Here is a 9,710-nt window from a genome sequence, read left to right as displayed (position 1 = left end):
TCTAAATATAGGGACCCCCTTGACTGCATGTCCGTCCTGGCCCTTGGCCCTGGCCCTTGGCCCGGACTGGTCCTACCATTGTCCTGACATTACTCCCCTCTTGAAGAGCGTTTTCGTCCGCAAAAACACAAGTGATGGTATCTTCATAAGAACACTAATGTTTTCTACCGTAACATTCCACATGGATACAACGGTTCATTTGAGCGGAACCCGGTTCAGTAGGAGGTTCAATGAAACCAAGAGTAACATCTTGATTTTCTACATTGTTGTCCATTTGTAACCATCTGATGGTACCGGTTCCTATCCAACATAGTGTGTAGACTCCATTTAGAACTCTCATGAGTATGGTAAATGAGTTTATCACAACACAGGTGTACCAAAAAGAGTACCTCTTGTCACTTTCCATAAAAGTAACTTGCTGACATAACTCATCAGCCAATTTTAATTCCTTGACTTGGTCCCAATTTTCATTCATCAGTAAACAACCCCACCCTAACGAGTGTTCAAGCTTGAGAACCTGAGTTATACATGAAGAGACTACCTAGTCGCAACATGCGTTAACTGATAGTAAGTAAACTCCAAAAAGAGCAATAAATGCTTATGAATTTGATATGTTTGGTGCTAATGTACGCACTTTGCATATCCTGTAGCCCAAGATTACACTCTGTAATCTATCAATCCCCTTGGATACTGACAGTACTGAGGTGTGTTTCCCCCACAGTGTACAAACAGTCGTCCCAGACGACTGGTAAACAAGGAATCACAATAGCGTATAACATTGTTGAGGAATCAACAATGTTCAGAATAACCATCGTGGTTATCTTGAGAAATCCACAAACACCCAAACCGAGCCATGACCTCTATTGGTGATTAGTAGACTCAAAAGTAATCTCATGGAGATAGTGCACATAGAGTGCAAAATGCTTCATAAGAAACAACCTGAGGAATATGCATGCCGTTCCAAATCAGCCTTTGCTAAACACTAGGGCCCATAACACCTAGTGTGCATGCATTTAGCAAAAAACAGATCCGAACATGTATATCCATGGTGATCCTTGCCAATACTTAAATGTGATGCGCCTAGCACACATTAAAAATGAATGTAAATAGTTCTGAAAAGAAAGTAAATACTTTCAATTGCAATCTCTGGCAAGCCTTGCTGAAATGTCTGAATCACAATAGAAGTGAAACATTGATCACTTCCTGGTACAGACAATGAAACTTTTTCATTAACCACTTATAGCCTTGCTATATGTATAAACAACCATCTATAATGTTGTTTAGCAATACTTGTAGCTGAACAAGTCATTCTAAGTATCCGGCAATTTTTGGCCACTGAAATTGCTCCTGATATGTCCTGCTGAAAATGGCCTATAAAACAGATGTGACCAGCACCTAGGGACTTTGTCGTGACATATACTTGAAATAGGGGGCGGCAGTGTCAGTCCCAGAGACTCATATTCGCCACATGTGGAATATGTCTCAACTAAGGATGTCTGAAAAAAGAACATCCTTCAAGTACAAGATGTACTTATGTGTGGAGGTAACTCTAAACACTATGCCACAAGAGTGAGAGGGACCCTCATTCATTGCTCCACACTGGCTAAACCGAACTCCTTGAGTTCCTAGACCATGTTGTATCCCATGTGACAACATGTGCCAATTGAACCCTACAAGTAGATTCGTAACAGCATAAAGGCAGAAAGATAGATTGGACACTGGGCCCAAAATACTTTGTGCCGACATGCCCTTGGTATGGGTTTGTAACATTCAAGCGTACTTAGACGTCTTGAAAAACCAAGCAAAGCATACTAAAAATGGAATAACACAAAATCAATAGATGTGTACCTGGAGATTTGGACGTAATGTTCACTTACCCATATTCAAATGGAGAGGAGCGAGTCCCCTACCTGAATAAACAAACACTAGTGCACTGGGAACCCTGGGTGTTGCCTTTGCAATCCAAGCCCTTGGATTAGATCTACGTCCTCAAACGCCGTGGTAAAACCCATTGTAGAACTCCGCAACTAGCAGGTAACGGTAACCAACCGTATACATAATGATGAGAATCAACTTAAAAAGTTAAATTTGTCCACTACCCCATGGTAGATTACTGGCTTCTTTCCTTGAAAGTAGAACTGGGATAGATCAAACTATGATCCTCAATGCCTATGGGGGAGATGTAGCAATCACCCGCCGGGCCTTGCCCAAAAACAGTGATGCCATAGACACTCGTAGTGCTATACAGAGAGCAAGAAATCCACACAAGTAAGATACCTAGCTCGTGTCAACAGCCATGCTATCTCAAGTGTTTGTTGCCTCTAGACTCCATGGTGTAGATCATCTCATGTAAGTGTAAGAGTATCAAAAACTCAACTTGAGCATATCCCTAGAAACATATAGTGCAAAAATGACACCCTAATCCTCCGAAATAACAAGACTCTTGCTCGTCCATTAAAGTTGATATGTTCGATGTGTACTCCACTGGGCAAATCTATTCGATCCGAAGAACAATCACCCAAGGAGTTCCAATCATGGGGCCTTACCCAAGATCTGACAATGGCTTTAAGCCAGCCTGTGTGTGGCTCCGAGCTCTTACGGCCATTAGTGTTCAATCGATAAACCGATGAAAACTAATGTGAATGGCATTTTGGCCCATTTCTAGCTGAGTGTTAGAGCACCTTGGCTCATGCTGACTCCCAAACAAAACATGTATGAAAAGATTCTTAGAAAGTTTTCATTATTCTTGAGAGAAATAAGAAAAAGAGAGAGAAGAAGAGCATGCTAGGCTGAGGAGCTTCCCTTAAATTTGTAGAATGTGTGCTCTTAGACATCTTATGCCCGAATTGTAGCTTATCCTATAAGCATTCCACAATCTGTCTGTATGCCGCTGTCATCGAGAGAGGCAACACAAAACACAAGTTAAATCTTGACTATCTACCGTGTAGGGTCGTGTCTATATGAGGATGACTTGAAAGGGGCACCTTGCCGGTGAATCTAGTCGAAATTTTAGGTTCTTTTTAGTATTTTTGAGCGTTGATAGCAACCAACAATCCATCCCTACTCTGTCCTTGACAGAGTTGCGAGTATGTTAGCGGAAGCGTAATGCATGAAGCGGTAGAATTGAATTCACGTCACTAGCATGCCTTGCATAAAGAATGGTAAGCCCTTGCATAGAGTGATGGCCTCAACCGTGAGAACCAAAACAATGAGTGCCTTGCACAGTTTAGACTGGTAGGGATTCTATGAGCTGATATTCCCTATTTTGCCAGTTCCCCGAAGCCTTGCTTCATATGAGATTTCCAAAACACTTTGCTTTGCACAATGAGAGTAATTGCCAAGTAAAGTTTAAACAGGAAAAAACAAGAAAAACTTAAACTTGGCTAACTCGGTCGTTGTTGCTGCAACCAGTTGTCATGAAATTTGGAAGGAAAAAATCATTCCAAAACAGCTTATAACCATATCTGCACACACGCCATCCTATATCCTATACATGTATCTGGTACATAATGAAATAACCTGCAAACACATTGCCTATTTGTTCCCAATTTGTGTATGGTCATACCATATGCCAAACATGGGGAGTCGCAATGCATATAATGTCCTCTGGCCTCATTGCCCACAAACGCTATTGCCGATAGATGTCATAACAAAACAAAGTGGACCTTGTCGATTATTCACAAAAAATAGACCTTGTCTAGCTGTAAACCAAATGGCAAAGCAGAAGAAGACGTGTAAAATCTTATCTCGTACCTCATTAAGTACACCCTTTGACGAATCTTGCCATCGTAAGAATCGAATGAGTTGCCAGCAAGAATCAAGCTGAGAAATGATTTTTTAGACTACTTTTGATGTCAAGGGTCATTCCTGATTTGCAAAGCAAATGGAAGCTTGTAAGCAACTTTAATGCTCTAATGGTGTTACACAAACCGTGCCCCATGAGAATCTTTGACTGAGCTTTGCTCCCGTAAAATCCCATTGGATGAATATTGCCAGCTTTGTAGAATTGAAATAAGGATTGACAATTACCGTTGCCGGATGAGAGGCAAGCCATGCCCGAATTACGTATATGGCTAGCCAATGTTGCCTCATTTAAGCGCCATTGAAAGGGTTATCCTTGTTGGAGCCTTGCTTCGTACTCTTGCAGAACAACAAGATCGAGATTTACAAAAGCATATGCTCCTACATTACAAGCGCAGACATATTAGCTATGAAAATTAGCAAAAACAAAAAGTCACAAACTTGATAATCCGTCATGGTGGAAATACGCAGCAAAGGCTGTGATTGTGGTCGCAGGGCCATGCCCTTGCTGATAAGTGGTGTAATAGATTTTGAAGTAATATATCCGAATTCGTGAAAGTCGACTGGCGGAAATCTTCCCCGTGCTTGAATCCCAAACCGTGCGCGAGGAGAATCGACCGTGTCGAGGGAATACTGGCAGAGCATGGTGCGTATGGGACATGCCATGCAACCATGCCCGGATGAGAGGGTCCCCTCGGGAGCGCCCCTTGGGCACCCAAGAGTGGGACGGACCCCTATGGGGACTCGCTGTGTGTGCGGCCCCTTGGGCGCCCAACGTGTGAAAAGCAATCCCTAAAGAAAACAAAAAAAATTAACAAAATTAGCCTTACTCTGCAGACGCCATGGCGATCTGCGCCGGGTCGAAAATAGCAAGGGAGGGGCGATTTGGGCCCCGAGGGCCAAGGCAACAGAGATGAATGTCTCTTCTCTCCCTCCTGCGAACCCAACGACGCCGAGTACAACCCATTTTGTGCAGGTCCGCCACTGGCCCCTTTGTGTGTAGGAAGCCGCTCCCACGGCCCTGCATGCCGACGGTTCGTCTTCCTTGTCTTCGGGCTAAGCCTTCATGCACACGCTGCGGCTCCCCTTCCTCCCCGACTTGGACAACAGCACACATCTTTTGCCTTGCTTGTGTGTTGCATGCGACATGCAAACTTGATTGGAGAGAACCCCAAGGTAGAACGTCCATGAACGGAGAGAGAGAGAGAGAGAGAGAGAGAGAGAGAGAGAGAGAGAGAGAGAGAGAGAGAGAGAGAGAGAGAGAGAGAGAGAGAGAGAGAGAGAGAGAGAAAGAGAAAACCATGCCTTGAGAAATCCATCTTCCCCGCCATGGCTCCACCCTCCTTCCTCCTCTCCACCTTGCTCTGATACCAGTGAAAGGTCAGGGGAACTGAACATGCTCATCACCACCCAGTCATGCCCTATATAGGCCCTTGGCCTTCTAAATATAGAGACCCCCTTGACTACATGTCCGTCCTGGCCCTTGGCCCGGACTGGTCCTACCATTGTCCTGACAATTACTACTATTATTACCGCTGTTATTACCATGCTCATTATCGTCCTTATACCCGCTGCCCAAATTTAGTGCCTAAACTTTCAAAGTTTTGATTAACTCCCTCCTCCCCCTCCCCCTTCAAACTCTCGTGTTTCCTTCCTCTCAATAAAAATAAGGGGGAGAAGGAGGCGGGGGATATAAGGCCCGCTTTAGATGCTATGGCGGAAATGCTTCCCACAGGGGCGTGTAAGTTGCGTGGGAAAATCCTATTTGCTGCAGTAGATATCACCTTCCTCCGGGCCCGCCATTTTTCTTCCGGCTACCCCCTGCCTCCCCTCAGAAGAGCTGCTAGCCTCTCTCCACCTCTCTTTGTTTTTGGCTCTTCTTCCTCCAACATCGTTTAGACGAGGCGGCGGTAGACCTGCAAAAATCCTTTCTTCCTCCAGCCTCGTCGGAACCCAGCCTAAGATTATCATTTTTTACAACTAAAATAATCATTGTCAATTGATTAACATAATTGAGCACACTCTCAAATCTAAAGAGAGGAAGAGGAGGGAGAGAGAGGTGAATGGATTACACGATCAAAAGACTTCATAACTGCAAAAGTTTATGAATCATCTTCCAAAAGATCTCTACATGAAGCATCATCCAATTCTAAGACCATGGCTCCTAAATCAATAAAGAGAGAAACGAAATTGTCGTTTGTGGATGCATTGCCAGCTTCATCATCTTCGAGTTCGTCATCCTCCATCTCATTATCTTCATCATCATGACAATAATCATTGCTAAGACTTGCTGCCGCCGGACTTGATTCATCGACCTCCCTCTCCTCTGTTTCCACCTCATCCAAAGTCGAAGGTGGAAGAGGGTCGAAGATAGTCTCCACTTCATTAGTGGAAAAAATGGTTCTCCCCCGATGTGTTATGGGAATTACGAACCAAATTTTTGGTTGGTGGATTGTTGGGATATAGATGACCTCTAAAATAGAAGCTCAAAGTGAGTAACATTGGTATAACTAACACTACAACAAGTAAATAAGAATAAAAAAGGTACATGTCAGTCACTTGCTCACAATTGCGTGGTAAAACTAAATTGTCATACCTCGCTGTGTGATGCACACTAGAGTCCACCAGGTAAAGGCCATTCTCACTTTTCTTGCATGGCCCACTTTCACTCCGCATATGCCATGTTGCCTCCATGATATCTTCTAATTGGATCTCTGACTAGGTTGGCTACTACATGCCGTACATTCGACTACTTGTTTTTTTTTAAATATATAATTTAGCCCTCCAACCACTATCAGAAAATTGCTCATTGGGGACGTCTTGAAATTGAGCATGCAATGTGTTCTTGATGTAGCATGCATGACCTGGCTATTGATCTATGCAATTTACAGAGCAATTTTTATACGTTGAGTGTTTAAGAATCTAAAGATTATGTCAAAACGCTCTCTCGTGTGTTGTCCCAAAGTCCACTTTTCCACCATACTTTACTGTATAGTGATGCCCATGTGTGTCTCGCACGGGTGCGTTAGTATCATCATCCTCTACATCTAGGGCAGCCTGCTCTGCAATAGAGGACTCCGCTCACCCCCCCCCCCCCCCCCCCCCCCTCTCCACACCCCTACTACTAAAACAAGCAAAGCCATAGGATCCCGCGCCACTCCACCTTTGTCCGTGTTCACTACCTTGAGACGAAGGTCCCACTCTGCCGGAAGAAGTGCGTCAATGATACTTGGGTGAATCAAGAGTGGAATGGAGTGGTGATGATGGAAGGTGAGTGGACCCTGCAATGGAAGAGGAGTAGGTTGGTAAGATGGGACCGGAAAAGGAGGTTCCATCAGTGCGAGGCTCTGGATGTAGGGAGTCCCTCACTGGCTCTCCCATGGTGTCGACAACTGAGAAATGTCGTAGGCTACAAGGTGATGCTTAGTGTAACAGACAAAAAATTCCCTCATCGAATGGATGTAATCCTCTCGTAAAGAGATTTTCCTCTAGAGGTATGGGTCTACCATTGGTGGAGGAACATGGGTAGATGGACCGGCACCTCCAAAGGTGTAGGAGGGCCATGCCTACAATTATCAAAGAAAAACCTATAGTCATGCTCACAAAAAACTAGCTACATTTGAGATTAATGTCTTTGTTCGGACTTACAGCCTCAAGATTTGCGTCCACTAGAGGCGATGTCCACCTTGGATGGGAGCCCATCTGAGACATGAAGCAAGCAAAAGAATAATGCGATTGCTACTCCCCACCAGATGGTTTCTCATATGGTAGCTACATTATAGGTTGATAAGTATCACAACCTAATGCTATATCTAATATGTATACTACTACGTGCATACATCCAATCTTCTCTTTACACCTAAAAATACGTATAAGGAGGATAGAGATAGACAAAGACTAAAGCTTTGGTTACTATTTCTCTTATCCTTTAGAGAAATACACTCAAGTAACTACACCCTTGGCTTGGAATATTGTTTTTTTTGCAAAGAGTAGTGAAGGAGGTTTAACAGTGCAAGGTTGGCATCAGGATTCCTATCAAGCTTGCTAATAGCTCAATAATGGTTAAGCCATAGGAAAGTCTAAAAAGGCTCCATTATTAAGATCGTAGTTCTTGACGGTGTCCTCCAAACCCTATTAACAAGCATGCTAAGCGAGACAATAAATCCGAGTCCAACTTCCTCTATTGCAATAAACAACTCCAACCTTTCAAAGATTAAAGGAGTACATCTCTTCTTAGGTAGAGAAGAAAGAAACCTAAGCTCTAATCACTAACTATCTATCGCTACACTCTCTTTATAGACAAAAATAGAGTAGAAAGAGAGAGAGCAATAGGAGAATTTGTACTCCTATTTCTCTCTCCCTCTCCCTCTCTTTCTCTACCTCTCCGTCTCTCCCTCATTCCCTCTATCCCTTTATCTCTCTATCTCTCTCTCTCCCTTTCTTTATCCATGTCTCCCTGTCTTTGTCCCTCTTTCCCTATCCCTCTCTCTCTCTCTCTCTCTCTCTCTCTCTCTCTCTCTCTCTCTCTCCCCTTCCCCTCTATCTCCCTATTTCCCTATCCATCTATCTCTCCCTCTTTCTCTTTCTATCCCTCCCCTCTCTATCTCTCTTTCCCTCTCTATCTCCCCCTCTCTCCCTGTATCTCTATCTCTCTCCCTCTCTATCTCCCCCCTCTCTCCCTATATCTCTATCTCTCTCCCTCTCTATCTCCCACCTCTCTCCCTCTCTCTTTTTGTCTCTCTCTTTCTCCCCCTCTTTCCCTCTCTATCTCTCTCCCTCTCCCTCTCTATCTCTATCTATCCCTCCCACCTTTATCTCCCCCCCCCCCCTCTCTCTCTCTCTCTCTCTCTCTCTCTCTTCCCCTCTCCCCCTATATATCTGTATCTTTTCCTCTATTTCTCTACCTCTCTATCTCTCCCTCTTTCCCTCTCTCTCTCTCTCTCTCTCTCTCTCTCTCTCTCTCTCTCTCTCTCTCTCTCTCTCTCTCTCTCTCTCTCTTTCCCTCTCTTTCTCTACTTCTCTCTCCCTCTTTCCCTCTATCTTTGTCTTTCCTCTCTCCCTATACCTCTCTATCTCTCCCTCTTTCCCTCTCTATCCCTCCCTCTCCCTCTTTCTCTCCCTCTCTATCTCTCCATCTTTCTGTCTCTTTCTCTACCTCTCTCTCTCTCTTATCTCTCCCTCTTTTCCTCTATCTCTCTCTATCTCTCTCCCTCTCCCTCTCTACCTTTCCCTCTTTCCCTCTCCATCTACCTCTCCCTCTTTCCCTCTCTTTCTCTACCTCTCTCTCTATCTCCCCACCTCTCTATCCCTCCCTCTTTTCCTCTCTCTTTCTCTACCTCTCTCTCCCTCTCTCTCTCTCTCTCTTGATTTATCCATTGTCCTTCTTATATTTTTTTGGCCTTTTGTTTAATATTTAACATTTTTTGGGTTTTACTTTTTTATTGGAAAAGAAATTTAACATCTTTTAAGCAGCACACTTTGGAGCATAAATATAACACTTACTTGACATTAAACAATCAAAAGAAAGAATCAATCATTCCTTCTCCCTATCTACTTTAACACTATTTTAAACAATGTCCATTAAGTCAACACTAATCTCTCTCTCTTTCTCTCTCTCTCTCTCTCTCTCTCTCTCTCTCTCTCTCTCTCTTTTTCTATTTTTATAATCACGCTCATAAGATAATCATTTTCTAACCACAAGCTAATCACACTCTCAAGCACTACCGCGACCAACTAAATACTCAAACATAGAAGCAAAGTGAGGCAAAGAAGAAAAAACCATCTACAAATATGCAAGAGGTATGCCATTTTTCCATTATTCTATCTTAATATATGTTTTTTTAAGACAATAGGGTAGGGTGGGTTGTTAAAAGAGCTTAACTCTATTTGATTTCTCCGCGGTTGTATCT

Source organism: Adiantum capillus-veneris, chromosome 6, assembly GCF_014529385.1.
Source record: "Adiantum capillus-veneris isolate H3 chromosome 6, ASM1452938v2, whole genome shotgun sequence".
Lineage (NCBI taxonomy): Eukaryota > Viridiplantae > Streptophyta > Polypodiopsida > Polypodiales > Pteridaceae > Adiantum > Adiantum capillus-veneris.
The sequence above is the reverse complement of the archived record's forward strand: the minus strand, read 5'-3'. Positions refer to the sequence as shown.